General features: G+C 37.5%; 1 protein-coding gene across 5 annotated transcripts in view; it reads left to right on the top strand.

Moving 5' to 3' along the window:
• Positions 1–8,013, top strand: part of LOC106869260 (sex peptide receptor) — a 741,054-nt gene that overhangs the window by 87,835 nt on the left and 645,206 nt on the right. For all 5 annotated transcript variants that reach the window (XR_008264113.1, XM_052967783.1, XM_052967780.1 and 2 more), the window contains exon 2: positions 290–365. The gene's annotated coding sequence lies outside the window, so the exon portion shown is untranslated. The remainder of the gene's footprint in view (positions 1–289; positions 366–8,013) is intronic.

The raw sequence follows: 8,013 nt of genomic DNA, 5'->3' as shown, positions 1-8,013 counted from the left end.
GAACCAGTTGAAGACACACGAGATGTCGAAATATCGTTCACCAGATAACAAATGGCACTCTTCTTTTAATTTTGACTCTATATCTTCAGGAGGAGTTACCTCAATCCTTTCTATATTAATAATAATAATAATAATAATAATAATAATAATAATAATAATAATAATAATAATAATAATAATAATAATTTAAGAACTACAATTATATCTGTTTGAATGAAATAAGTTTAAACCTATAAATTCAATGCTATCTAATACTCCAATTTGTTTTCATTCTATATATTTTTACTAGGACTTGTAGAGTACGACTTATAAGTGAAGCAATATAACGAAATATCTTCAGCTATTTTGCCAAAGGAAACAATTAGGTGAGTAACGTAATATTTGTGAATAGTAATTTGTTATTATCTTCAATTTTCAGGATATTCGTATTACCGAGGATTTGTGTTGGCATTATGTATGATAAACATTGGTATATATTGTCGCTGTATAATTTTTCCGCTAAAAATTGAAGCAGTCAAAAATGTCTGGTGTATTTTAGCTGACTTATTGTAAAGTAAATCTATAGCGGTGAATCAAATAGTTAGGTGCGTTTCCTCCTTTACGTTCTGAGCTGAAATACTGCCGAGGTTGACTTTGCTTTTCATGCTTTCTAGTTTGATAAAATAAGTACCAGTCGAGCAGTGGGATCGATGGAATCGATTTGCACCCATACTCAAAATTTCACTCCCTGTGCTTGTAGTAGAAAAGATTATATTAAGCGAACTTCGAATAGAGAGAATGTTTTGACTAGTATGAGAAAGACAACATCAACATTTTGACTAGTAGGAGAAGGAAGTCTGTCTGAGAAAATGCGTGAGATGTTTACAAATTAGTCGCAACCAGTTTTAGACAATGTTACTGATTATATATCTTATCCCCTGTCCTGTTTAACAGCAAACGATAGTGAAAACAAGTGACGTCAGCGCAACTTTTGCACAGTCAATTTCGCTCGTAAATCATGTCACGATCTCACCTCATAATCAAGTACAGCTGCTCTTATGCCATACCATTATATTGAAGATCTAGAAACATCAGTATCAAACATTTTGATAAAACCCAATTCACATGCTTGAGTTCTATACAATAGTAGAAAATAAACGTCCCAGTACATTCTCTATATAGTCATAGGTAAAAAAAAATAATTTAATTTACATGGCCACAGACAAATGACTGAAAAAGTAAAAGAATACATAAATAAGCGCAAGTGTGGTAGTGTGGTAAGAGGCTTGCTTCCAAACCACATGGTTCCGAGTTCAGTTCTGCTGCGTGGCATCTTCGGCAAGTGTCTTCTACTATAACTTCGGGCCTTGTGAGTGGATTTAGTAGACGGAGAATGTATATATTTATGTGTGTGTTTGTGCCTGTGTTTCACCCCGCCACCACCACCACCACCACCACCACCACCACCACCATTATCGCTTGACGAAAGATGTTGGTGTGTTTACGTCGCCGTAACCTAGCGGTTCGACATAAGAGAACGATAGAATAAGCACCAATCTTACAAAGAATGAGTTCACAAGTAGATTTCTTCAAATTAAAGTCGGTGCTCCAGCTTCTCCAAATTCAAATAACTGAAACAAGTAAAAGAGTAAAACAGGATATTGATACAAAGTATTAATAAATTACATTTGTGTTATAGGCAATGTTCAATTAACAGTTTGGGCATAATTTAACTTTACTGTTGAGATTTCCAATATATAGTATATATTTCACTCAAATGAGAGATTTAAAATGTCCTAGAGAAGTTCCTAAATTTCTTCTTCAGAATTACATCTACACTACATGCTTCTAAGTATGTTCATATATGTGCGTATATCCAAGTACATAACGATTGACGAATTTATGCGTATGACTGAATAACTTAATGCACTATACTTCTTTGTGACTCCGTGTGTGTATGTATGTGAGCGCATACATATTACAAAGGTCCTTATATATAGATATATCCAACTATATATACAGATGTATATATATATATATATATATATATATATATATATATATATATATATATATATATATATATATATATATATATATGTGTGTGTATATATATATATATATATATGCGAGTAAAAATAAATACAAAAAAGGTGGGGGGTTTTTGTATGATTGTGTATAGAGGAATATATTATTTTGTTTAAAAGAGTTCCAACACTGTCTGTTTTTTATGTTTTATTTATATTCCTGCAGAACTAATGTGGGGTATAGAATATGGAATATACAATATATAATATGATATACAATATACAATATAAAATAAAATAAAATAAAATAAATGGCACCATGAAAGAAAGTATTGAATGTAGATGAAATATTGAGTGTTCAATATAAAGGATCAAATATATAAATATATAAATATAAATATATAAAGGCGACTCGAGTTTCAGGGCTATTTCACTTCGTCATGGCCGGTATGACAGACTTTAACACACACACACCCACACACACACACATATACACACACACATATATGTACATCCATGTATCGAGATAACTATTGCGTGACACTGGAAGCTAAAACAATGCGAATCATATTATGACCAGTGATGTATATGAGTATGCGATAATTTGGTCGATGCATACTAAGATTGATATACAAACAGACAAAGTGATAAATAGCTAGATATATACACGCACACATATATATATATATAAGCTCAAGCGTGTGTGCGTGGTGAGACGGTTGCGTCTCAACCACATGGTTCTTGGTTCAGTCCCACTGCATGGAACCTTGGACACGTCTTCTGTTATAACCACGGGCCGCCCAAAGCCTTGTGAATGGATTTCGTCGACGGAATCTGAACGAAGTTCGTTGTAAATATCTATGTGGGTGTGCGTGTATGGGCGCGTGCGTGTATGGGCGAGTGCGTGTGTGGGTTCGTGTGCGTGCACGTGTGTGTGCACGTGTGTGTGCACGTGTGTACGTGTGTTATAATCAGCAACTTCTACTCCAACATACCCAAAATTTAAAATCCAAAATCCTTAAGCTCTAAGAACGATGTTTGCCAAGTTGTTATGGGAGTAAATAGGGCAAATAAACTGCAGTAGTTATCTTGTGTATGGAAATCATGTAACCTAGTGGTATGTTACACATGTTTCGGATAAAAAATAACAGATGAGGAACATTTATAGTATGTGTTGATAACCAAGAATATTATAAGCGTGCAAATTAACATGGCATTTGAGAGATGTTGGATTACGAAATCATGTTATCCTCATTAGAATTTTATAGCAAATAGCGTGCTATAGAATAGTGTTGGTGTAAAGTGAAAAACATAGAGAGAAAATGTGAGTGAGGAAGAGTTGAGTTGTGGAGGTAATGTTCGTGATGAAAATACTTCAGTTAAGAGCATAAATGGAAAAAGTACGAACTACGCAATAAAATTAGGTAACGAGTTTAGATAAAATGTTGATTAGCGAAATGACAATTAATATTTATTTCTTTATTGCCCACAGGTGGCTAAATATAGAGGAGACAATCATGGACAGGCAAAGGGATTAAGCCGATTATATCGACCCCAGTGTGTATCTGGTACTTATTTAGTCGACCCCGAAAGGTTGAAAGCAATTTCGACCTCGGTGGAATTTAAACTCAAAACGTAACGGCAGACGAGATACCGCTAAGTATTTCGCCCGGCGTGCTAACGATTTTGCCAGCTTGCTGCCTTTAATGGCATTTAATATTGAGAGATAAAATCTGTTATTATTGATTGAAACATAGACGCAAGCAGTTGCGTAGTGCAGAATAAATGAAGGTCAGTCACGAAAATAATTAAAGAAACTGTAGAAGTAATTATAATGAAGACTCTACTGAGATGTCCGTCGCGCAGAGTACAGAGGCTCAGTAAGATATGAGCCAGGACAGTTGTAAGGCGCGCTGGGAATGGAGGGACGAGAGAGGGAAAAATGGGAAATGTTGGCTGAATTTAACGGTGCAGAGCGGGAGTTAAAAGTCGTCCTTTATAATATATATCTTACAATTAATTGGCATTTGTGTAACGAGCAGAGGTATAAAAACCACGCTATCTACTATAAACATACATTAAAAAGTAGCAACTTGAATACAAAATAAAAAGACAAGAAAGCAAAACTAGTATCCAAAGAAACTAACATGATCTTCGAAGTGAAATTATCCTCCTTTATGCTCAAGAAATATTCTCTACTGAAACATACATACCATGATTTTTTCAATACAAGTATTATGAAAAAAAATCTTATTTCTCTAGCTCCAATGTTCATCAGTATAAAACGTCTTCCAATATATTTGAAGAGAAACGTTCAATCTTTTTTTATATATAAATATTCGCACGCGCGCACATGCACACACACACACACACACAAACACACACAGGTGTACTCATATAGCCATGCTTATACATGCATGTATATATACACATACACACACACACACACATGAATCTACATGTATATATATATATATATATATATATATAGACCAATACCTACACGTACCCATAGATGTACATAGACACTTGCATGTGCGATCCAGATACATGCGCATACATGCGCGTACATACATACCCATACATAGCCCGCCCTATCCACACTCGCAGGTACACACGTATAAATATATCTACACTCGCACACATGCACACATACACCTGGCATCTCGATCAGAGCTATGGATTACTACAGTCTCCTAAGTATTTCAAGCAGTAACTACTTGTTAATAACTATCATAATTATCATTATATAGCTGCAATAAGTCTGTCGTCTGCACGCCGGCCGAAATGCTTATCCGTATTCTGCTCGCCTTTACGTTCTGTATTCAATTCTGTCGTGGTCGACTTCTTTGCCTTTTATTCTTTCGGGCTCAGCAGATTAACTACCACAGAAACACTAGGGTCAATGTAACCGACTAGTCCCCTCCTCAAAATTTCATGCCTTGAGTCTATTGTAGAAAAGGGATTATTATGTAGCTGCAATATAAGGTTACGTATCTGAACATACGCGAACGTCAGTATCTACACACAAGGTGAAAAGGCATAGAGGGAATATTATTCCTCTTTAGGTAGTTCATCTGTAATGTTAGTTTAGAGGCTATGCTTAAGTATCTTTAAGTTTGCATGTGTCTGAGTCACAAATTTTCTTCTCTTTTGTAAATCAGTCTCTTTTGTAAATCAGTTTTTGAGAAGTCTATATTCTAGTCACTTACCATTGCACTGTTGCGTTGTGCAAGTGTCTTAATGAACATGCCCAAAAATATGTTCTCATCTAGTCCTTCCATGGTATAGGCTCGCTGGCTGCAGTTCATGAGGTTTTCACTCGGCGTTGGGTATTAACCCCAGTTGTCGGATTTATGGGTTGTATCGGTTTTGGTGTTGTTCCCGCTGTGTATTGTGAACAGCTGTTTCGCTGTATCTTTCCACCGGGGCAGTCGTTCGTCAGATCTATTAATAATTCGCTCTTTTGTCAACAATATTCTTTTCTACCCTATGCACAAGCCCCGAAATTTTGGGGGAGGTGGCCAGTCGATTAGATCGACCCCAATACGCAACTGGTACGTTATTTATCAACCTCGAAAGGTTGAAAGGCAAAATGGACCACGGGAAAATTTGAACTCAGAACGTAAAGGACGAAATATCGCTAAGCATTTCGCTCGGCGTACTAACGTGTCTACCTCTTTTGTGACGAATATTGACAGCGATCCCTCGGAACATAGCTGGTATTTCCGTGATAGGGTATTGTAGGGACAAGGGTGTCTAATTATTGACCAGGGCAGGTCGTAATTTATAATCTCTTCCTTGAGTCCACAGACGAAATCGGCCAGTGGTGTCGCGTGCAGTTTAAGGATTTTTCGAAAGCTTGAGATGTATTTTCTATATCGAGTTTTGAAGATATTATCCGATATACCGATATGTGCCTAGTGGCCTCTTCTAGTAATTACCGTGCACTTGACCATGACATTTCGGGTCTTCCATTGGTTATTTAGTGGACATTTCAAGCGGTCCATGCATGAGCATAGATTGTCAGTTTTTTTTCTAGTTTTTTTTGCATGTCTACAGCTGGTACAGAGCGTTCTATTTACATTTGAGCTCGTGATAACCGTATAATTAATTTTATTATTTCTGGGTGTGTTTGTGTTGTTCTTTGAGTTGTTGTGGCTATCAGATGCTGGCTGGTTAGTAAAATCGTTGTAGTTGTTTTCCTTCTTGCTTAGTGTTGAAGTTCGAGTCATTTTTACTTTGATGCGTTATGGTGTAGGTATTTGCAGAGTTACTGCGGTTGTTATATATGTCTCCATCGATTTTTGAGAGCCTATTTTCGATGCACCCTGCACGCTGCCTAAATTTTCGTTTGTTAATTCTATGAATATTCGATGAATTCGCGTACATTTTCATAGTGCGCCGGTTGAACAGCTGGCTGTGCGTGCTGGTTTTAGGGAAGCAACGATCGAGGGCAGCGAAGAAGTGTTTCCCGATCCTAGATGAGATTTCGAGCCCCAGATCGCGTTGTACCAGAGGATCTCATGCTTCTTCTATCTTCTATTAGGTCTATATGTTCGGGGGTGTGGGAGTGGAGTTGGGATTTTGTGGTGTCCTGTGTTTAATTGTGACGGTGTGTTGTCCGTTGCTATTTTACTCTATCTCGTTGTAGCTTCTCATGTAATCATTTGTGATTTGCCTTATTTTGTGGTTTAGGGTATCTCTATGCAGGTTTTAAACGTTGTGCGTGTGGTTTGTGTCGTGCTTGGTGGGGCTATTCCCGGAGTAGTGTGTGTTAAGAATATAATTACTCTAACTGTTACTCGCTGAGCTACTTGGGTTAATACTATCGTTATTATTACTACTACTACAATCCGCGTATTGGATTGTTGCACGGTTGCCCGTCGAGGCCAAAGCGGCGTTATAATAGGAAGCGAGTTTATTGAAACTATCTTCAGTGGCGAATAATCTAGGTATTTTGGCCGAAATATGCTCAACTAGTCTCCAAACAACAGATGTTGGATGATCTGATCCAATGTTTATGTATTTTAGGCGCTCATTGGTTTTATAAAATGGTTTGTTCAGTCCAGTATCTAAATCGAAAGTAACGTTTAAAGAATTTACCCTAAGGTATTCATTGTTTATGGTTATTGAGTCTGAAGTTTTTAAAATTATATGTATGTAAGTAGGGAGCCCAAGTGTATGTATATGTATGTGTAGATACATGTACTTATATTTGTAAATGTATATGTGAGTGTATGTATGGAAGTTTGTATGTGTACATGCATGTGTGAGAGTATGTATGCAAGTGTATATGTGTGTGTCTGTGTGTGTGTATGTATTTATATATATATCCTCTTTTACTCTTTTACTTGTTTCAGTCATTTGACTGCGGCGATGCTCGAGCACCGCCTTTAGTCGAACAAATCGACCCCAGGACTTATTCTCTGGATGCCTAGTACTAATTTTATCGGTCTCTTTTGCCGAACCGCTACGTTACGGGGACATAAACACATCACCATCGGTTGTCAAGCGATGTTGGGGGGACAAACAGACACAAAGACATATGCACACACATACACACATACATACATATATACGACGGGATTCTTTTAGTTTCCGTCTACGAAATCCACTCACAAGGCTTTGGTCGGCCCGAGGCTATAGTAGAAGACACTTGCGCAAGGTGCCACGGAGTGGTAAGCAAGCTACCTACCACACAGTCACTCCTGCGCCTACACACACGCAGAATATATATATATATATATACACATATATATATATATGTGTGTGTGTGTGTGTGTGTGTGTGTGTGTGTGTGTGTGTGTGGGCGTAGGTGGTGTGTGATTCACTCTCGGGGATATAGTTGTCTAGCGGGTCAGACTGCCGGCGTACCACTTCAGTCTTGACTCAAGCGTGACGACACACTACCCATGAGGTTATCTCCCACCCATAAATTATACCAATTACGGCCGAGACTGACCGGATGGGCAGGAAGCTAACGTCCCCTGCGTACGTGCATGTA

The sequence above is a fragment of the Octopus bimaculoides genome, chromosome 5, assembly GCF_001194135.2.
Source record: "Octopus bimaculoides isolate UCB-OBI-ISO-001 chromosome 5, ASM119413v2, whole genome shotgun sequence".
In the NCBI taxonomy this organism is placed as follows: domain Eukaryota; kingdom Metazoa; phylum Mollusca; class Cephalopoda; order Octopoda; family Octopodidae; genus Octopus; species Octopus bimaculoides.
The sequence above is the reverse complement of the archived record's forward strand: the minus strand, read 5'-3'. Positions and strand labels throughout refer to the sequence as shown.